This window comes from Emys orbicularis, chromosome 1 (genome assembly GCF_028017835.1).
Source record: "Emys orbicularis isolate rEmyOrb1 chromosome 1, rEmyOrb1.hap1, whole genome shotgun sequence".
Taxonomy (NCBI): domain Eukaryota; kingdom Metazoa; phylum Chordata; order Testudines; family Emydidae; genus Emys; species Emys orbicularis.
In genome coordinates this window covers 235661002-235684462 of record NC_088683.1, presented here as the reverse complement: position 1 = coordinate 235684462, position 23461 = coordinate 235661002, and the positions used below count along the sequence as shown (strand labels likewise).

Below are 23461 nucleotides of genomic sequence, written 5' to 3'. Positions count from 1 at the left end.
GCATCTACACTAACATATTCCTTAAAGTTTCTCACTATTGTTACTAATGGTGCAGCTCTTCTTGGAGTAAGAAACTTTATGGGGGAAATGGCCAGTGTAAATAAGGTATTGACCTGACTACCGATACCGCCAAACATGAAACCTGTTCCATCATCTTTAGAAGTAAATCTTTGAGAATAAAGCTTTTAAAGTATACTACTTCCATTATAGAATTTGGCTTTGATTATGTAACTGAAACTGGTGCAGTCAGAATACATGAACCTATAGCCTAAGATTAAAAAGTGAGACTCTTTAATTGGCAAAATATTTCAGTAATGTCTACTTAGAATTCATAATTCTGAAGAAAATTAAGAATATAGAGTTGCAAGAATTATTCCTGTTAACAAAAAACAGGAAATCAAGAGGACAGACTCTAACCATTTGGAAATTTAGAAACAAACAGGAGTGTGTTTCAGGACAAACAGTAGGAAGGCGTAACTAAATGGAGCATGCTGACATTAGTAGATGTAGATTCCAAGGCCAGAAGGAACCACTGTGATCATCCTGTATAGCACAGGGCATAAAATTTCCCCAAAATAATTCCTAGACCATATCTTATAGGGAAAAAAAATCCAGTATTGATTTAAAAATTGCCAATGATGGAGAATTCACTATGACCCTTGGTAAATTGTTCCAGTGGTTAATTACCTCACTGTCAAAAATTTACACCTTATTTTCAGTTTGCAGTTGTATAGCTTCAATTTCTAGCCATTGGATTGTGTTATACCTTTCATAGATTTCATAGAATATTAGGGTTGGAAGGGACCTCAGGAGGTCATCTAGTCCAACCCCCTGCTCAAAGCAGGACCAATCCCCAGACAGATTTTTACCCCAGTTCCCTAAATGGCCCCCTCAAGGATTGAACTCACAACCCTGGGTTTAGCAGGCCAATGCTCAAACCACTGAGATTGAAGAGCCCATCATCAAATATCTGTTGCTCATGGAAGTACTTACAGACTGTGATCAGGTCACCCATTAGCCTCCTCTTTCTTTAATTATTCTCAAGGATCTTCTCTGAACACTCTTCAATTTATCATCATCCTTCTTGAATTATGGGCACCAGAACTGGACACAATATTCCAGCAGCGGTCGCACCAGTGCCAAACACAGAGGTAAAATAACCTGTCTACTCCTACTAGAGATTTCCCCTGTTTATGCATCCCAGAATCACATTAACTGTTTTGGACACAGTGTGAGCTCATATGCTACTCCATCTTTATTAGAACGCCACCTCTGCCAGCGACCCCACGCACCCTTTTGCCACAATAATAGATATCTGATGTGGGGAATGGAAGTCAATGTGCATGTCTTGCTCCTCACTAACGCAGCAGCCTTTTTGCAGATGTCGGGAGCGCTAGATCCTACCCTCCTCTTACCCCTTCTGAGTTGTAGTGTCGTCCCTGACAAGCCTTCCTCTCTCTCATAGTGGTAGCCGTTCAGCTGCCTGCCCCAGCTGCTACCAGGAGGGAGATCTGAGGGCTAGTCTACACTGGCAATGCTAATGCGCTGCCGCGGCAGCGCTTTCACGTGGCTTGTGTAGTAGTGGCGGAGTGCTGGGAGAGAGCTCTCCCAGCGCGCTAAAAAACCCACCTCCATGAGGGGTGTAGCTACCAGCACTGGGAGCACGGCTCCCAGTGCTGGTGCACTGTCTACACTGGCGCTTTACAGTGCTGAAACTTGCTGTGCTCAGGGGGGTGTTTTTTCACACCCCTGAGCGAGAAAGTTGCAGTGCCGTAAAGTGCCAGTGTAGACAAGCCCTAAGATATTATAGCAGGGATGGGGGTTGTTCATGGTTTGTGAACAGAGCCTTCTTCCCAAAATAAACAAACAGTGCCATATGGGGGCACTTACTGGCCATGACTTTCCTACATTCACTTTTGTGTGTGTGTGTGTGTGTGTGTGTGTGTGTGTCAAACTGTAAATCAGAAAAAGAGAGAGAGCAGCAATAAAGGAAAATATTTTTGTTGGTCCCTTGAGTGGTCACTGAAGACACGTTTCCCTGTCTATTGAGCAAGTTACCAAAAGTCCCTGAAACAAGAACTGGCAAGTAAGTTTGCAAGCACTAAATTAGAGCTTTAAAATTATGGGGATTAAATTGGCAGACACACTATGTTACTTGGCCTGTAGGGATTTTTATGAGGAAAATGTAACTGATATATATGTGTACTGTATATTTAGGGTGCGATAGATATGATATTTTTAATTTATTTCAATTTCTTTTAAAGTTTAGTGACTATTTTTGGTCAAGACTCTCCAAAATTGTACTAGTTCATAATAAGATTCAGACTTTATAGATAGTTAACATATATAGAGGGGAGCTAGTTTTATAGCTCCCTGCTATGCACTGACTCCAGCCCAGGCGTAAATCAGAGCAGCCTAAAGATTACTCTAAATATGTCACTAGTACATTTTCTCTAAATAATCCTATGCTAGTGAAAGATCAGTGGCAGAGCAGATCTCTGCCCTACCTCCAATACACGCCTCCTTTGTCTGACATGCCCTGTAGGGGTGTTGGGGCAGGGGACAGTTGGTACAGGAGCTAGTCCACCAATTTTACACTATCTGCGAGTCCCTGATTTTATGCCAGCTGCCCCCACAATTAGGGGAGTTCTCAGCTGGCCAGTTATAGCAAGAACATGCCCCTCTTTTATTGCCTGAGTGGTACCAAAGATCACAGTTGAGATTTTGCTGTGAAGTATCAGTCACTGCACTAGAAATACCTGAAATTGCTGCAGGAAATTAATTATGTATATCTGTTCTAGGCTGCTCCAGTACTGAAACAGTATAACAAGTTGATCCAGCAAGAGCTGCTAATGAGGGAGAATCAATGAAAAAGCCCATGTATGCGTTTTGTGTTCCAGTTTCCAAATGTCCCTGAGCTTCTGGCATATACAATTTATTGCCAAAACAATTGATATCTAGAAATGCTCCACTTAAAGTCATGGGACAAAAATATACTTCTGCATCAAGCCTGGAACAAGGATCAGAGGGAACAAAGGGTCAAATAGATACAAGAGGGCTTGCTTTTTTTTTTTTTTTTTTTTTTTAAAGTCCACCAGTCAAGAAAATTGCTTTTATACCGGTTTCATTTCCAGCTGCCCTTTTTAAGCTCTTGTCCACAGGATGACTAAAAATAGCAATGTCAATGTAATATTTATGTTACTGTGAGAGCACACAAGCCCTGAGTTAGGCCTGATCTTCCCACAGTTTTTGTATCAGTGTAATTATTTCGGTTAGGGATGTGATTTTTTTTCTTTTAATGATATACTTACATTGGTACAGTGCTTAGTGTGAACAGTTGTATTGGTATAGCTGATTCCCGTTCTCACATGACACTAAGTTTTAACAGTATAAGCACATTTTATACTGGTACAACTGCATTCACAAAAGATGGGTTGTGCTGCTTTAATTATATTGGTGTATGTTTAAAGCAGTACAACCTTTGTGTGCGGACAAGGCCTTAATGATCAAACTCTCACCTCCTTCCTTGAGTTATTGGCTTTACTGATAACAAACATAGCACTTCAGCCTAATCTTCCTTCCTTGAAGTTTCCATACAGGACCAACCTCCACCTAGCTCTATAGCAGAGGTCGGCAACGTTTGGCACGCGGCTCGCCAGGGTGAGTACCCTGGCGGGCCGGGCCAGTTTATTTACCTGCTGACGCGGCAGGTTCGGCCGATCGCGGCCCCCACTGGCCGCGGTTTGCCATCCCGGGCCAATGGGGGCGGCGGGAAGCCGCGGCCAGCACATCCCTCGCCCGCGCCGCTTCCCGCCGCCCCCAGTGGCCCGGGATGGCGAACCGCGGCGAGTGGGGGCTGCGATTGGCCGAACCTGCCGCGTCAGCAGGTAAATAAACTGGCCCGGCCCGCCAGGGTGCTTACCCTGGCGAGCCGCGTGCCAAACGTTGCCGACCCCTGCTCTATAGTTTTAGAGACCCAACGCCCAATAACGAATTAGCTTCAACTGTGGCTATTTCCTCACAGCGCACCTTAAAACGGTGCGATGGTGCCGCTGCAGCCACGCTGTTGTAAGTTGCGCTGTGTGGCCGCTCTTTATCGCCGGGAGAGAGCTCTCCCGGCAACAAAATAAAACTACTGCCAATGAGGGGCAGTAGCTTCGTTCCCGGGAGCACGGCTCCCACAGACACCGGCACATTTTGTCGTTAAAACTTTTGTCGTTCAGAGGGGTGTTTTTTCACACCCCTGAGCAACAAAAGTTTCAGCGACGAAAGTGCCAGTGTAGACATAGCTTTCCTCACTGAGTCACACTTCAGCAGCTTTGTGCAGGGGTCTAGCACTTGCTGAGAGAGTGGGTCAACACAAGAGCCCCCTTTTTGTTTATCCTGACCTCTGTAAATCTTAGCCATGTCAGAAAAAGATGGAATCTCAGGTTGATTGTAGCAGTGTAGTGGCTCTCTATGAGCTGAGGGGTGAAAACATGATCTACAGGAGAACAGTTTGACTGATGAGGCCTGGATGATTTACTGCTGAAAGCTTGTGCAACTCTGACCATCAAAAAGAATCAGACATGTTCACTCTCTACCCGCCCAGTGAAATGTTACCCCAAATATTTTTCTGCATGGAGAAGTCCAAATGCAGTTTCAAAAATAATGTAATTGGAGGGGGATGGTAGTCAGCTGTTTCTCATTCTTTCATTCAAATAAAATGACACAGACTTACCCTGCAGCTTGAACAAGGGCAGAATGACTGATGGTTAAAACGCACATGTTCTGAATAGTTTGACATGTTTGACAAATGGTGTAAATATTTTCTGGGGAAAAAATTAGAGCAAAACGGAGAATAAAACATTTTTAGGGAGATTTTTATTTTTCAACTAATGGAATGGAGTCAGAATGGAAACTGTCATTTTGAAATTTTTGTGTTTTCGTTCAGTTTTTAGCCCACCTCCCCCACTTTCTTCCTCTTTTTTTCAATGGGGGGGGGGAGAAATGGAGGGGGGAGCCAAAAAGTTAAAATCTGAAATGAAATTTTCTATTTGAATCAAAACAAAATGAAACATTTCCAAACTAAACCAAAATATTCTTTTCACTGAAAAATGTCAAAGGAATTTCTCTTGAACAATTTCCTTTCCTTTGGCATGCCATTTTTCATTGGAACTTTTTTTTTTTTTACCAGCTCAAATATTTGAAATGTGTGTGAATCTCCTGCTTGAAGGGATCCAGCCACCTTTTTGGAGTAAAGTTTTTCAGCCCTGCCTCTCCTCTTTTCCTTGGCCTCACAGAGCTTAGCTGAACAAGAGGAATACAGTCAGAGGGATATAGACTGTGTTTCCCACAGAGCCAGGGCACTGTGTATGCGGTGGTGTCTCCATGAAAGAATCATCAAGATTTTTCCTTCCCTAGAGAGAGTCCCCTCCTATTGTGATTACCCAGGGAGGGTGTGATCCAGGTCCAGGACAGGCAAAGCCTTCCTGGTGAGAAATGGGTTCAACAAACTGCAAAAATCCATCACAGAACTAGTCAGATCTCTGAGCTTTGGCTCCTTGTGTTCCTTTTTACTATTGTCTGAGCCATTCCATTTTGAATAGAATAACGCATTGTGGAAGAAAACTGGAGAAGACTGCAAGGGTGAAGATGAGACTTACTGACTGTCCGAGTACCTATATAGCCCCTATCACTCTAGGATCTGACCCAGTGTCCATAACTGATGGTATTTGATTTCTTTCCAGTGTCTATGCAGAGGAGGAGCCATTAATAATCAGTGCATGTGTCATTTCAGAGAGAAGAAAATCTTTTTTTTTTTTAACTCTAAATATTGAGCATTTGAAATTTTTAAGCTTTAAAAGTGGTAGTTTGACATTATGATGGGTTCCTGCCCTGTGATTTGTAGCCATTTCAGGGGGCATGTTGTGGTTGTTTGGGTTGTTTTATTTTATGTTCTGTATCCAGCAGATCTAAATTAACATTACCATTGCAATTTGCCATGAAGGCAGAGAGGCCCCGATGTAAATAACAAATAGTCAGGGAAAGAAGTTGTGAATTAAGGACTGGCAATCCCAGTCTGATTTGTTTTGAGTTAGGTGGTTGTGGTACAGAAAAGATCAGACCATTCCCCAAAGTCTTGTCAGGTATATTTCATTTAACCACAAACTAAGGGCTTGCTCCTGCAAATACCACAGCACGTGAGTCAGTTGCTCAGGTAAGCAGTTCCACTGACATAGGACTGCCAAAGTGAATAAAGTTACTCTCTTGCTGAAGAAGTGTTTGTGGATTCAGGCTTGAATGTAGTAGCTATATATTAAGAAATCTGTGAAGAGAGACATGAGCGCTCAGCATAAAGACTTCTTAAAATTATGCATTAAACTTTTTCTTTCTTTTTATATCCAGATATCCATCTGGAGAAAAATGGCTTAGGAACACTATTTGAAGCAATAAAAATTCTTCAGAGTATTCCCTTCCAAAAGCCTTTTAAAAGTCACTCTCATCCTGCAGAATGAGACACTTCTGGTGTCTAGACAAATGTTGTGAGGCCTCAATTGCTTTGTTTAGTCAAACACGTGCTACAACTACAAGAGTATATTAGATAAAACTTACATAGATTAAAATTTATTTTAAAATAATTGCCTTTGTTACCAATAACACCTTAGATTATTAAAATGAAATTAGATTTTTTAAAAAGCTTTAGTTCTTCCACACTGATGTTTTTGCTTTTCATTTAGACAATGAAAATGAATAGATTTGTTAGTGCATGAGAACCAGAGAGTGAAACTAAACCAATATTGCTTTGTTTGGGTGGCAAACACTTCAGCAAATATTTAGTTCTCAACAGATTATTCACATTAGGATTTTTTTTTTTTTTTTTAATCATTGAAGCATTTCGGTTGATCTCTCTACAAATTTTGTATCTAAATGGACCTGACAGTATCCATTAAAAATATCTGATATTCTATTCCGTGTAAGCTTCCCTGCACTGGTCCAACTGCTGTACCTCATCCATTGGCTTGGAAGGATTAGATTTTTATCAGTAAATGGTGATTTCACCATACACTCATAAACCAATGAAAAAATATTTCCATCCATAATAATCGAAATGTACAGATAGGCAAAGTAAGAAAAATGTTGCTTGAGACTGTATTAGAGTTTGAGTTTAAGATATTTGCTTTGTATATTTTGATGAGATGTTACAATTTGTGTTTTAAGATTCATAAAGCTTTAACTTTTTGAATCTCAATATTACTTTAAATAATTATTGTTTGCCTCCCCACCCCCCGTAATTTCCTGCAACTGTGAAAAATTTAAATCAATAAAAAAAGAAAAAAGCTTAAAAATAAACATCTATTTGTCAAAATGTTAACAAAGAATTGAAGTCTTCCAAGTCTAGTCATCCATGACCAGCAAGGCCTATCTGTAAGGGTGAGGGATGCTGTTTTGTTCCAGTCTTTGGCCAGGCTGACTGCCATTTGGTGGTAGTGATGGTTCCTGTAATGTGAATACATCCACTGGGATCCCATGGGTGTTCGAATAAAGATATATTATATAACTTATATTTTATTATCCACAGTTATTACTCAGTATCTGAATGGCCATATTTTTATTTTGTACATAGATTTACTATGTGTGGACGTTTGGCATGGCCAGTTTTGGGGAAATCTTGATTTTTGTCATGGAATTATCTAAGCTTACACTTTGATGCAAAATCCAAGAGAGTAAACCAGGGATCGGCAACCTTTGGCCCGCGGCCAATGGGGGCAGTGGGAAGCATCGTGGGCTGAGGGATGTGCTGGCCGCTGCTTCCCGCAGCCCCCATTGGCCTGGAGCGGCGAACCGCGGCCAGTGGGAGCCGCAATCAGCCGAACTTGCGGACGCGGCAGGTAAACAAACCGTCCCGGCCCGCCAGGGTGCTTACCCTGGTGGGCCACATGCCAAAGGTTGCCGATCCCTGCAGTAAACTGAAGGGGATGATTGTGGTTTTGCACTTTTTTTGAACATCTAAACAAATTTCAATTTACAGTCAGTTATCTAGGTTTTGCTATATGAGCCAAAAATATCACTGAAACCGTGTCCCCAGCAAAACAGATAAAATCTAGCTGTAACGCTATTCAAACAGCCCTATTCTAGATTTCTTGCCTCCTTTTTGTATTTTGTTCTTTGTAAATGGATTATCAGTTATCACTTGCTGAGACATCCTTATATATCGCCATACACTTTATTTCTTACACATGTGGACACATTGTCTTACTAACAAATATATTCATCACAAGATGCACTTGTGCATTTGTTGGAAAGAGTATGCCTTTTTCTTTTCTGCTGATGGCTTTAGAAATGTTATAATATATTTGGAGTCTAAAAAAGATTTAAAGAGGTGAAGTGAGGGTTAGTTAGTGAGGATGGGTAAGGCATGCTCACTACATGTATAGTTATTGATGTGGAAACTATGCAGGTGTGGTGTCCATTTTTTAAATGATATCCAGTCCCTTTATTGCCCTCATCCAAATAAATTAAGTGAATTTAGTGCTGAGAGAGAGGATAACTTGGTACCTTTGGGAAAACTAATAGCTCAACTATAGCAAGGCAGTGGCAACGAAAGTTTCCTCACCTTGTCTCACAATCGTGTATCAACCCTGACTTGTGGGAGTAGTTTACTGCAAATACCTTTAATCTTGTTCTTCTTGATACTACTGCCAACAAAATGTCAATTGTGAAACACCTGCCTATTCATTTTTGCTCCAAACACACTACATTTGGTTAATGTATAGGGCCTGATTTTTAAGTTTGTGAATGGACAAAATGCATGCCTAGCTTGCATGTCTGTTGGCTCGTGTGTACATGCAAACTAAGAATTTTAATGCAACCAGCTGGTGGTGCATGTGCTAATAAGCGTGCATTTGCATTCAGGCAAAATATATTCCTGAAGTCTTCTTGAAAATCAGATTACCTCTGCATGAAAATTTCATATTTAGACACACAAAATCTACTTCTATTTTATAATGATACTCACTCCAGCCTAGATCACAAGTGCAAAAGTCAATGGAATAATTTTGCCTTGACTGTCAAAGTAATCATTTTTGTAAAAGTGTTTAGTCTGACCATACCTATTTACAGTTTTACTTCAGATGAGCATTCAAACTGTCCGAGATCTAGTTTGTTTTTGTACAAACAGTTGCCCAGAAACTAATTTAAATTGTACCTAGAACTTGTCTGCAATTTCAGTTAATGTAATAGTTGACAAGGGAAAATATCAATGAAGGTACAAGGGCCAAATTGTAGCTCTGAGAGGATGATTATGCAAGGTGCAGGTATTGGAGAACCATCTTGAGTTCCTGAGTAATGGGTGGAAATATTATGACAACATAAGGCAAAATGCTACTTCATTGTCTGGACTCTTCTGGAAGTTGGCACTTGCTGCATCTGTATAAAAGGTGTAGTGCATGTACTTTTCTCTCAATACTGCTTTAACATTGCTAGCTGAAGGGTAAGGCTAGAGCCATGCTCATATCTTGCCCAGACATGCTGCTTCCGTTTTATGCAGCACTGCTAACACGCTGGCTTTTCCCACCTCTGTCTCTAGCAGTGTATGCAGCTGCATCATGATGCTTCATGCCTTACTAGTATTCCTCTCACTTGTGGAGGGAAAATCATAACAGAGCTCAACAGCAGATTTAAAGGATGTGTATACAATAGTTTGTGTAAAAAAAAGAAATCAGGATTTTTATTTTCTTAGTAGAAGTAGCTGTGTCATGTTTGGCTTTAATGCTTGCATGATTTAAATACGAGTCCCTTCACTAGCTCAGAAGAAAATGATGGCTCCATATATTGCTTAGAAGAAAAATATATTTCTGGATTGTGATATCAGGAATACAAAACAGACATAACATTTTGAGGGAATTAAGAGCTACGACATATTGAGGGAAATTTAGATTATGTTCGGTTTTAAACCATGGTCCAAAGTCTCCTGCTGATATAGTATGTTTTGTTAACTAGAATATTTTGGCAATAGATGCATAATGTATTTAGAATTGCACTATTCTATGTTACATTTTTCAGTTCCATAGGAGCCATAAACAAAGCTGTTTTGCTTGACTATCAGTCATCTACTGTGTCCATCATGATTATCCTTTGTACTCTGCAAGTTTACATTCATTCACTGTGAAGTCTGACTTTTGGTGGGACCTATTATTTTAGTTTCAACAAGATGCTTAAAAAAGGAGATATCCAAACAGTCCATGGAAACCCAAATGGTTAGTTTAAAAATCTGATTCTTGAAACAAATTGTTCAGGAGAGTTAAACAGTGCCTTTGTTACAGACAGATAGTGGAGCAAGAAGCTATATCTGGAAACATTTCTGAGGTGAATATTTCCTGCTCTGACTACCCTGAACAAATATGTGGAAGAGGTGGCCTAAAGCTAGTTCAAGTTTCTATCATTTTGAAGGAATAAGCATAGGATCAGGAGTCAGAAAATCCTGATTTCTAATCCCACTCTCTCACTATGTGGCCTTGATCATGTCACGCTAATCCTAGCCTCAGTTTCTCCATCTGTAAAATGGGGATAGTAATACATCTCCAGCTACCTCATAGGAATGTTGTGTGAGTTAGTTAATGATAATAAAACACTTTTGAATGTGAAAAATGCTGTGTAAATGCTCCAATTCCTTTAAACTCTGTTTCAATACAAGAAGTTGCAATGCGATCATTTAGTGATCCAGGTGCAGTGCCACATTCCTTCTGCTCTGAATGGTTTTGCTATTCTATGCAAGACGTCTCCCTCCCTCTATTCCTCAGTTAACAGGAGAAATACATTCTCTTCACATATAGCTCAGGAAGGAATTAAGTTAGTATATAGCTGTCTTATGGCCCTTTCTGTTCTTCTCCCATCATCCCCTTCCAGCATCTCTATGAGAAAGTGAACTTTCAGGGACTGCAGTAGATCCACTAAGACCCCAAGTTAAAAGGGGAAAGTGTGGAAAGGAAATGAGATTCATAGACTCATAGACTTTAAGGTCAGAAGGGACCATTATGGTCATCTAGTCTGACCTCCCGCATGATGCAGGCCACAAAAGCTGACCCACCCACTTTCCCTTAACTCAGCTGTTGAAGTCTCCAGATCGTGATTTAAAGACTTCAAGTCGCAGAGAATCCTCCAGCTTGCGACCCCTGCCCCATGCTGCGGAGGAAGGCGAAAAACCTCCAGGGCCTCTGCCAATCTACCCTGGAGGAAAATTCTTTCAAAGCACTTCAGTGTAGACACTACCTATGCCAGTGGGAGGGGTTCTCCCGTCCGTGTAGGTAATCTACCTCCCCCAGTGGTGGTATCTAGGTCGATGGAAGAATTCTTCCATCAATTTAGTGCTGTCTACTCTGGGGGTTATGTTGGCTGAACTACGCCACTTAGGGGTGTGGATTTTCACATTCCTGAGCAACATAGCTGGGTCGACCTAACTTTTTAGCATAGACCTGGACTTACTCTTGGTATTGAATTAAGTCATTAGAAGGTAGGCAGGAAGTGGTGTGTGTGGAGCAGTGGAGAATGAAAAAGAGCAGCATTGCCATTAGCTTGTCTGGTTGTTGAAAAACCACAGCATCTTATATACTTGTTGGTTTGTTTACAGCACATTTTTGACATAGCTGCTTCCTGTTTAAGTGTACAACAGGAAGAAACGTGGTTCTTAAATTAGTAGGTTAAGGTCACAAGGAAAGCAGCTGGTAATGGATGGCATAAAGCTTTCTAGACTTTATACAGTACAGGGTTTAAAGAGACAGTCCCTTTCAACCTTACATTAGTGATCCTGATTAAAAAGAAGTTAAATCCTTATTTAGTACTTTCTAACATTGGGAACACATTATGTTCATTTTGTTCAATAACAGTTTGTTCATTATCCTTTTATTGGACTAAGGGAGGACTCTGTCTTTTATATGTGGTGTTTGGCAACTACCATTATATGGCCTGGATCCTGATTGGGGCCTCATGGGCACTACTGTAATATAAATATAATTATTTATAATGTCTAGTGGAGAATCCACAAGAGCATGAGTTAGGAGACCAGGCTTCTATTCCCAGCTTTGCCAATTAAGTGCTGTTTCATCTGACACAAATTATTTGAAAAAGTCCGATTTTAAAAAGAGGCCAGTGATTTTGGATGGCTTTTGTTTTTTTCCTCAATGCTATATGACTTGAACCTAATTTTTTTCAGAGGTGCGCAATACCTACAACTCTTGCTGGAATCAATTTGAGATGTAGATACTGAGCACTTTTGAAAATTAGGCAAAGGTGTGTCATGTTTGTCACTCAAAATCAGTAGCCTTTTTTGAAGTTTTTGGCCAGAGATGTTAATTTGGCTTTAGTTTCCCAACTGTAAAATGGGTGTTATTCTTACCTCTTTTGTAATATACTTTGGGGGTCTAAGGATGCAAAATGCTATATAAGTATTTATTAAATTGTTGGCACACCCTTTGTTGCAAATCTTTTTCTCCCTTGTTTAACTAACATATCACATACTGTAAACCAGAACAAAACTGCACCAGTAACTTGTTTTTCATGTTGTGGATTTTGTTTCCAATATGTAAGGAATCAGATTGTCTTTAATACTTTTGGATGGTTGGAAATGTAATTCTGGGACTGCCCTGCATGAAGTGTTGCTGTGATGAGTGGTTACTGAAACTAGCAGGTGCCTAGTGCTTCCTCGTCTCTCTCACCGCCCCTCCCCCCACTTCCTCCATGAACTGTGAAGTTCATAGATCAAAGAAATGTTACATGCATTGGCTGCAGGCAAGTATAAATAAATATATAAGCTGTGTTTAAAGGTCTGCTGAGAAATTTTAGGGTTTGTTTGTTTACATGGGAAAGATACCAATACAAGAGAAAGTGTGAATTTAAATTGCTATATTTATACCAGTATAACTCCCCACATGGACAGTCTTACTCCAGTATGAGTGCCTGTTAATGCTTTAGCTCAGGGATCGGCAACCTTTGGCACGCGGCATGCCAGGGTAAGCACCCTGGCGGGCCGGGCCGGTTTGTTTACCTGCTGTGTCCGCAGGTTCGGCCGATCGCGGCTCCCACTGGCCGCGGTTCGCCGTCCCAGACCAATGGGGGCTGCAGGAAGCCGTGGCCAGCACATCTCTTGGCCCGCGCCACTTCCCACAGCCCCCATTGGCCTGGGACGGCGAACCGCGGCCAGTGGGAGCCGCGATCGGCCGAACCTGCGGACACAGCAGGTAAACAAACCGGCCTGGCCCGCCAGGGTGCTTACCTTGGCGTGCCGCGTGCCAAAGGTTGCCGATCCCTGCTTTAGCTTATGTCACTTTAGAAGAGGTTTAAACTAACCTGAAAAAAGCCACTCTTATTCCAGACTGTCAAGTGTCTTCACAACATCAGTAGCCAGGGTTGCCACTTTTGGCTGGACATATTACTGGAGACCCCAGGACAATCCTGGGGGATTGGCAACCCTATCAGTATCCTACAAAATGTGTGATTATACTAAGTCGTCAGAAACTAGCGAAAAAAATAGAATCATAGCATTAAGATCCTGGGGACTTAAAGCACCAATTTCTGATATGTGCTGAGCAGCTGGTAATGCTGAGTTGAGTGGTGGTTGCAAGCGCTCAGCACCACTTAGGAGTTGTCTATACAGCGGGGTAATGCACTCAACAGAGGTGTGATTTCTAAAGTACAGTCATGTGGTATGCATTAGTGAGTCCAGGTGGACCCTTCTGCTGAGCTTCAACATAGTGCTGTTTGAAACTGTACCAGGCTAAAGGAAAACTTTAGTGCCAACAAACAGGGTTAATTATTGTACTACTACACATTAGTGCGCTTTAGAGATCACTCCCCCACATCATGCGTCACCCCACAGTGTGGGACACGACCGTAGTATTTTCAGGACTGGGCCTCAAATCCTTACTTGCAGGTTCAGGCCCTTGACTTTGAGGTAGCAGGAGGACACAGAATATTTGGGACATATTTTAATCACTTATACTCTCCATCCGTTACAGCTAAGCTAAATTAGAGAAGAAAGAGTCAATACAAGCTTGTGATACTGCCATATATATTTGAGACAAAAAGCTAAACATCATATATTATGAATGCTGTTGAATCATTAAAGCCATCTTTTCTCATTTTTATCTTTCGGATGATTTTGGTCATCCTGATAGGTCTAAACTTCACTTTCTTCTCCAGGGGAATCATGGAGCTCAAGTGAAAAAGATATTCTGTAATTATACGTCACTGCCAGTATTTAACATATAGCTCACCACTAACTAACTGCACAAAGAAATAAGTGATCTGAAGGCACTACGTACATTGGTGATGCTGTACATACACTGGGGGAGGGTTGCAGTTATATCAAGCATTAAATATATGTGTTAACTCCCGTCCTGTTCAGATATACGTCAACTTTAATGATTTATAATTTAATATTTAAATATAAAAGTGACTAACCATCAGTGGACTGTTTTTGTTATTGAAGATAGCTTAGCTGTTTTGGTACTGGGGTTACCATTGAAAGAATTTGTAGATGTACTAGAAGTCCACCTTCAGCACATATCTCTTAAAGTTGAAGCAGTTGTTTGTACATGTGAGCAACGTGCAGTGTTACTAAAGGGCAGTTCATTGATGAAGTAGCAGAACATGAAAGATGCATGCTTACCCTACTGAATCAATTTTGTTAGACTGAGGTTGAGAGTTTCAAAGCTAACTAGGGGATTTAGCCACATTTCGTAATTCCCATTACTTGCAATGGGAGTTGTATGGCTAAATCCTCTAGCTGGCTTTGAAAATCTCTTCTCGAAGTCACTTAGATTTTTGGCTGGCATTTTTTCCCATTGCTCAACATTCTGAATATCATAGTACTTTGTATTATATAGTATAGGATCAAAGGATCAACAAACCCACTCGCTTGGAGTGAGTCGGAATTTGGAGCGCAGTTAAAAATTCAACCTTGTGAGGAGGGGGACGTTTATGCTCAAGGATGAATTTCATCCCTGATGCATAAAGCAAAACTGGTGTGTGGAGTCTATTTAAAAATAATATTTGTTTAAAAATAATTCTTTGTTCCAAATACAGCAGAAAAAAATTAATGGCTCCAACAACAAACTCTACATAGCAATAATAAAAGACCTGTTTGCATATCAAACATTATCTTATAGATTTATATTCTTGTTGCAATCCTGTCTTCTGCTCCCTCAGCACACAAGTTATACCAGATTAGACTCAGGGAGCCAATTGCAGAGGTGATGTTGGAAGGTCCTGTTAGTTTAAGGGAATCCTAAGAGATTCTAAATTGTTTTAATTTGCACCAATTTAGACTCCTCCCTTAGATTCATCTCTGCCTTTGACCTACAGTCTAAAATACACAGGTCTTGAATTGCACCCTGAAGCTAATTGGAAGCTCATGCAGTGTGTGGAGCACATGTGTAATATATTCCCTGAAGAAGTACTGATTACACTAGGCAAGAAGGCAGCTGCGTTCTGCATCAGCTGAAATTTGTGTGGTGGTTAGGTGAGGAAAGTGTGGATAGATGGCAATTAAGAGGAAGAAGCAAAAAAGTGGGGAACGAATTGACAGGCGTGGTGGAGGAGCAGCGAGGACAGAGGGGGTAATGTGTAAAATGTGAGCCATGGGAAATAGAGGTAGAAAAGCAGATTTGTGGGGGAGGCTGGTATATATTGTCATGGAAGTAGATTTGTAAGTGCTTAATCAGAAAAGCCTCTAATAACATTGGGTGTTGATACCAGAAAGCTGAGGTTGCTGATTCTATATTAGGGTTTATAAACATTTACATTTTAAACCTCCTCACCTACCTTTGAAATACCCTCCCCCCCCCCTTGAAAACCTAAGCTTTGGGCCCAGATATAAAGCAACAATGACCTCTTGTAAATTCATCACACTCCTAAGGTATCTTTTTAAAATAGGCAATGTACCCTCTATATACAATGATCTAAGGCAGGGGTTCTCTCAACACATTTTTGGTGCTTTGTACATTCTTGTCTTTTTTGTTGTTTCTTTAGGGGTTTTTTTGGTTGCTTTTTGTTTTTGTTTTTAAGACTTGCTGGCTAGTAAGTCTGCTGCTGTGAAAAGTGATATTTGTATGTTAATATCACTTTTCACAGCCTCCCAGCTAGGTATTAAATCTGCTGTGAAAAGTGATATTAACACACATAGAAATATCACTTTTCACGGCAGAGTTACTCAGCCCCGGCATGCCAGGGGGCAAATTAAGCCCTGGACAGGCAGGTGGGTAGGGAGGCAGCGGGACCAGGGGCGATAGGGGGAATGGATGGGGGGCTGAGGGAGGCAGCAAGGGCCAAGGGCGGGGGGGAGCCTGGGGCCAGAGCCCATTGACATACGGCCAGGGGACGGGGCTGGAGCCCACTGCTGTGCAGCTAGGGGACAGAGCCCAAAGTCCTGCCCCCAGGGGACGGGGCCCAGCGACGGACCCTGGGACCCAGAGATGGAGCCCAAAGCCCCACAGCTGGAGCCTGCCTCCCACCACTCCAGGGCTGAAGCCCAACTGCACCATCCTCAGGAAGGTGGGGAACTCGCTGGCTGCCTGCTCCTCCAGTGTTTGTCTCTCCAGAGGGGAGCAGGGCCCAACCGCTGCTGGTAGCCCCAGGGGAGGGGCCCCTCTTTGCGCCCCCGCCGCCACAAACCTGGAGGCTGTAGCTACAAGAAAAGCCCCTGGTGGCCGCATTTGAAAAACACTGATCTAAGGTAAGCTGCATGTAGTGGAGATTGCTCCCAAGCTATTTTTGTGTGCAACTTGAATTAGAGGTGGGCAAAACTTTCATCATGAAGCTCTCATGGGATTTGAGTTTCATTATGAACTTCTCAGTTCTGGTTTGGTTTGTTGAAAGCCAAGCTCTGTTAATGTGAACTCCACTATTGCAAATCCCAGATGTTTAAAACTTGGATTGGTTTAAAAAATAGAATTAAAAAACCCCCAAAGCAATAAATCATGTTGCTTTTTTGACTGCCTTTTTGGTTCCCTCCCATACACACACTTTTCAGGGGGAAAACACTGACATCTTTCGCTTCCCCCCCTCCCCCGTGGGGTAGCAAAGCTCTATTTTCCCCATTTTGCAGATAGGGAACTAAGCACAGAGACTAAGTGATTTGTCCAAGGTCAGAGAGGAAGTCTGTGGCAGAGGAGGGAATTGAACACTACTTAGACCATCGTTCTTCTCCTCAGTCCTGCTGTGTAAGCACACCCTGATTGTTTTAGGACCCGTGAGGTGACTACGTAATGCTTACATTTGGGTAGGCAACCTATGGCACGTGTGCCAAAGGCGGCACTCGAGCTGATTTTCAGTGGCGCTCACACTGCCTGGGTCCTGGACACCGGTCCGGGGGGCTCTACATTCTAATTTAATTTTAAATGAAGCTTCTTAAACATTTTAAAGACCTTATTTACTTTACATGCAACAATAGTTTAGTTATATATTACAGACTTATAGAAAGAGACCTTAGAAAAACGTTAAAATGTATTGCTGGCACGTGAAACCTTAAATCAGAGTGAATAAATGAAGACTCGGCACACCACTTCTGAAAGGTTGCCAACCCCTGGCTTACATGATAACCAAACTCTTCCTGGACTCTGCCCAGCTTGGCTCCCATTTATGACCATTAGGTATTTGAGAAAGCATAGTGGGTATTAGCAGAGGAGGCAATGAGCATGCATGCTGCTTCCATGATGTCCCAGATGGAGATAGCGGGTCTACCGAATTGGTGAACACTGAGCTGAATAGACTCTCAGTGGTTTGTATGACATAGAGATCCTGGAATGGCTGACATTATTGTGATGCAATGTAGCGTTAACAGGCCACTCTGCCTTGAATGGTCCCTTACAGCATGTACTATACCAGGGATCGGCAACCTTTGGCATGCAGGCCTGGCGGGCCGGGCCGGTTTGTTTACCTGCCACGTCCGCAGGTTCAGCCGATCGTGGCTCCCACTGGCTGCAGTTTGCCGCTCCAGGCCAATGGGGGCTGCGGGAAGCAGCGCGGGCTGAGGGATGTGCTGGCCGCGGCTTCCTGCAGCCCCCCATTGGCCTGGAGCGGCGAACCGCAGTCAGTGGGAGCCGCGATCGGCCGAACCTGCGGACGCGGCAGGTAAACAAACTGGCCCGGTCCGCCAGGGTAAGCACCCTGGCGGGCTGCGTGCCAAAGGTTGCCAATCCCTGTACTATACTATGGATGACTAGACTTGGAAGAATTCAGTTCTTTTTTAACATTTTGACAAATAGGTATTTATTTTTAAGCATTTTTCTTTTTTTATTGATTTAAATTTTTCACAGTTGCAGGAAATTATGGAGGGTGGGGAGACAAACAATAATTTATACTAAACAATCTGTTCCACCTTATATTTAGCTGTGATGCTTGGAGTATTTTTCCCAAGCCTGAAGAATAGCTCTGTGTGGCTCATAAGCTTGTACCTATCACCAACAGAAGTTGGTCCAATAAAAGATATTACCTCATCCACCTTGTCTCTTGAATTTCTGTAATGGACTTACACGTCAGGGAGTTGATATGGGGGACCATTAGCTTTAAGATCCCTTCCTGCACTGTAAGACAGGCAGTACTGGAAGAAGAGTCCTCCCTCATTCTCTCTGGAGCACTTGTGGCCGGAGGGTGGAAGTAATCTCTTTGTGCTCCTTTTCACCATATTATACCAGGGTCAGAATTTGACCAGTCCACGGACAGTTGTATATTTGTCATGTTTTATTCAATAGGCCTTTGTGCAATTAGAATTTGTATATAAAATACTGAAATCCTAATGGTAACAAAAATAATCTAATGTACTCTCCTCTTGTCTTTTGCTGATTGCTGCTTATCCTAAAACTATTCTACAATTAATAATAATAAAAAAGAAATTTAAAATGTATCCTTTTGACGAAAGCAACAGAGGGTCCTGTGGCACCTTTAACATTTTATAACTGCTAGTAAAGAATTTTTAGGAACAATTGTTTTAGGAATGCTTAAATTGGGGCTTATATTGATGTGCATCTGCATTGCGATACATTCTTTTAATGACATGTTTACTTGCTATTTTTTCCATAGGACTCCCGCCTTATTCAGTGCACAGATTGGTTGCATAGGCAACCATGAATCTGGGACTTCCTAGCTTTCAAGTGCTTGATTTTGTAACTTAAGTCACTTTTTTTAATGGTGGATGGATGGAGGGAGAGGAGGGTTAATGCTGCCGTGCCTTCTGTATATTTCTTCTGGAAAAGCCTGGATGGACAGTGTGAAAGAAAATAAGAATGGAGAGAATATAGTTAAAATTTTATTTAACCCCTTTAAAATTTTTAGATGTATATTCAACTTGCCACTGAAAAGAATTTTCTTTAATTGCTTTTATCATGTAAATATAAGAAATTAATTAAATAATTAATCGGTTTCCCCCCTTCATTTCATATATCATTTTTTCTACCATATTAACGGGAGAAATTCAGACTTACACTAACTTTGTTCTTTTTTCCACGTGGCTATCAGTATTTGGTCCCCTGTGCTCTGAATATAGTTGAAAGTAACATGGTGGTTATTGCTTAGTGATAATAATTTCAACTGTTATATCATACCATCATAATTGTCAATATTTTTTATTGGGCCCTACCTTAATTAAGTAAATAAAGGCACAAAACCTCTCACGATTTGTAAAAAGGTAATTGAATCTATAGAATTTCCGCTTCAGGCAATAACAATTTTAAGGTAAATTAAATCTGTGGCCAATAAAACCTTTATCATGCCACTTTCAATTAATACCCTTTTTAAAAAAAAGGATAAAGGATGCCTGTGTCATCAAACTTGCCTTTCAGTAGCCTTAGTTTTCACTCAGAAAAAAAGCTTTGATGTTCTGTTGATTCTACAGACAGAATGATTTGCAGAACTGGTCAAAGTGAGAGCAGTCTCCCTGCACAGAAAAGTCCATTTAGCCTTTTTCTGGTCGAGTAAATTGATGGGAGAGAATCCTGTTATCAGTCCACATATCTAGCACTTGTAGTTGATGTTTTTGGGTCATGGAGCATTAGGGTAAAGTCATGAACTCTTGAAGAGGACTTGTGTGAACTTGGCGTTTCCTTTTTTTTTTTTTTTTTTTTTTTCATTCACAGGTACCCAAGGATAGGAAACTGGCCTGAAGGGAAAATCTGGGGGAGACTGGGTATTTGGCTACATTTGCCCCTGAGTAAGTCAATGTTTAAATAATTACAATATTGTCAGCTTTTTTTAGCTTTTCTGTGCCTGAAAAATAAATATTAACTGTACTGGCTTTACTCCCTGGAAACTATGCAGATGACTCAAGGTTTCTTGGAATGAAACAGGGCAAGAATATTTGGGCTTGCTTCCTTAAGAGCTTGTATATGACCTTCAGTACTTCATAAAAGGCCTTGTTTTTTGTTTCTACCCTCAAAGCCTGTATCAAGTTAAGTGAAGAAAAAGATTATAACTAAAACATCTTTTGATGTTGTTGGCCTTTTATTTTTGCTGGTTTAGTTTTCTGAGAATAACTGTCGAGTGCAATGGAACTATCACTGACTTAAAGTTAAGCACACGCTTTGCTGGATTGGGGCCTGGTTGCATGGCACTTTGTAGGCTCAAGGCCTTATAGAGGAAGGTTTGAGCACCGAAGCAGTCAAGCACCAGGGAGCAGAGATAGGTAGAAAATAGCCCATGAGAGAGGACTCTGGATTCACATCCCCACCCCTGAGCAATGACCTAACCTTGCATGTAGACAGCGTTATGTTAATGGGAGAGCTTCTCCTTTTGACATAGCTACCGCCTCTCGGGGCGGTGGGTTAACTACACCAACGGAAGAAACTCTCCCATCTATGTAATAGTGTCTTCACTAAAGCGCTACAGCGATGCAGCTGCACCAGTGTATGTGAAGATAAGCCCTAAGTTGCAGTCCATTGTTGCTCTTTGCCATGTTAATTGAGGGAAAAGCTGCTGCAGAGTCAATTAAAAGAGTCGTCATTAAGGAATGCAAGGATATTCCCTTCCATAACAGGCCTGAAGGTGCTGGCAGTTTCCTAGGAAGTGAGAATCCAAGAACCAAATTTATGTTTCCCCTATGGCAGCACAAAAAATTGCCACTAAAACCTGGGGCCAGCCCCAAGACTTTTCATTTTACTAGGCAAGGTGGTTCACAATAGATACTCCTTAAAATACAAACGGATCCCTTGTAAACTGGGGTATTTTGAATGAGCAGATAAGCAAACTGTAGCATTGACCACTTTTTCCCCCTTTCTTGCCCAGTATGTATTCTTAATATGGAGGCAAAGTTCATTGAGTTTTCTGAAATGAATACTAAAATTGTAGCACTTCTCCATGCTGGGAATTTATCATTGCCATAAAAGTTATTTTTAGTTTGGGAAGGTTTATCGTTGTTTATGTAAGGCAAAGATTCTTTATTTCTACCTATGTTACATTTTGAGAGAAACTGCCTCTTACAAAGTCCATTGCTTTTGGTTCATGCCTGACCTAGACTGATATTAGTGTGTTTGATGCTAAAACATTGCCATGGCTTAATCATATTCCTGTTCTCAATGAATGAAAATAATAATAAGTTGATAAAAGTATGATAGCTGTGTAGGCAAGCGTATTTTAGTTTGCAGTGGTATTAACTGATTATTTCTTTATAGTGCAAGTATAATTTTTTTGGCTTTTTAATCACTTGTGGTATAAAGAGAGAATTAAACATGACACCTCTTATAACAAATCACTAAATTTCATAAGCTACAACACCATGTAAGATTTTAAACTCATTACACACCCACATGTACATAGCATAAGAATCTATTCTTATCTTCGTTGTGAAATACAGTAAGACCCCCCACTTAGGGTCAGTTTTTGTTTTGTAACTCAAGTAAACTCACATTGTTTGTCACTTGCAGCATTAAAACTGGCTGGTTGTTTTCATGTGCATTTGTTGTTCATGTTTAAAGGCTGGTTCCTACAAATGCGTATGCCCAGGCACACCCCTGAATCAATGAATATCCAGGATCTACCCTAAAGACCCCAGTGTGCAGGTGTAAGGTTTTTTAAAGGCGAGAAATATGTTGTTAAATAATAGTTGCATATTTTAAAATCAAAATTAGTTTAACATTTCTGTTTTCAATCTGATATAGATCATTCAGAGATGTTTTCTTGTTTCTTTTAACTTTTATACTAATACACATCAAAAGTTTTCATTTATAAACCCTATGTTATCTGTCCATCTCTTTGTACTTGGTCTGTTACTATTGATAGTGACGACTGACAAGGTATTTCCTGGCCTTTTGTATCTTGGACTCTGTATAAATTCAGGCATTCATTTTAAGATTATTTTCTTCCTCTGCATTGTTCACTTTTTGTTGGTCATTTTTAAGGGCAACAACAAAGGTGGTCTCTCTGGAGTTATAGTTTAAAAGTTTCAATCGTGTACATGACAAAGGAGTTGTTGATGCTTTTCTGTGCTTTTCAAAGAACATGTAGTAGTATTTGTGCTGCATTGGAACAGATATAAGTAGGTGTTCTGATTCTTTTTACTGGAACAGTAGTCCAGGAAGGCTATATATGTCCTTGGTGTGTATGAAGAAGGCAAAAAGTCCACCACAGAATTAGAAGATGAAGGCACTCTAGTTAAATTACGTAGTTTATCCCCTTATTGGTACAGGATTCTTCCCTACAGTGATTTATCAAGTGCTTTATCCGGCCTACTCATATATTTGCTACTCACTTGTGATCATTGTGAACCCATGCATTTCCTTTTTAAAATTGAAAGTGAGTGCACTGGGGCCAGATTTTCCCTTTTTAGCAAATAGATGAAGGGTGAATTTTTTTGTACATATGCTGTACCCAGCTGCTCCTGGTGGGAACGTTATTCTGAATGAAAGCTGTAGTGTTCTGAGCTCTTTTGAAAATCTGGCCCTTGGTTTGCAACAACATACAAATACATTTGTGCAACTTTGTGTGTGTGGTATTAAATTATACTGTAGTCCCTGAGAAATAATTTAACAGAATTTAATGTCTGATTTTTTTAGCTAATAGGCAAAGATGAAACCAAGCAAAGCCTGTTGATGCTGAAGCACATAGCACTTTAGCTGTGTTTAACAGCTAAATTCAGAGGGATTATTACTATTGTGAACTACAGTCTATGGTTTATGACAGTAATTTTTTAAGATACTGTGTTACTACTGTTCAATGACTATGATGGATAATCTTTCATTATCTGGGGATATAGGGCTCTTTCTTTCTCATGGAGATGAATTAAGTATTTACAATTATATTTATATCAATTTATCTACAGAAATTCTTAATGAAACTGACATTTTATAAGTTATTTCTAGAAGGTTTTCTTCTCTTTTATATTATGAAGAAACTTGTTTCGTAGGGTGTTTTATGTGGACGGGGGTCAGGATAAGGGTTGACTCATTTGAAGTTTAATTAACCCAAAACGTCATGAAAACGAAACAAATTAGTTTATTTA

General features: G+C 40.8%; 1 protein-coding gene across 1 annotated transcript in view; it reads left to right on the top strand.

Moving 5' to 3' along the window:
- TBL1X (transducin beta like 1 X-linked) overlaps window positions 1-23461 on the top strand; it is a 265679-nt gene that overhangs the window by 55676 nt on the left and 186542 nt on the right. Inside the window, exon 2 of the mRNA XM_065413092.1 lies at window positions 20106-20179. The gene's annotated coding sequence lies outside the window, so the exon portion shown is untranslated. The remainder of the gene's footprint in view (window positions 1-20105; window positions 20180-23461) is intronic.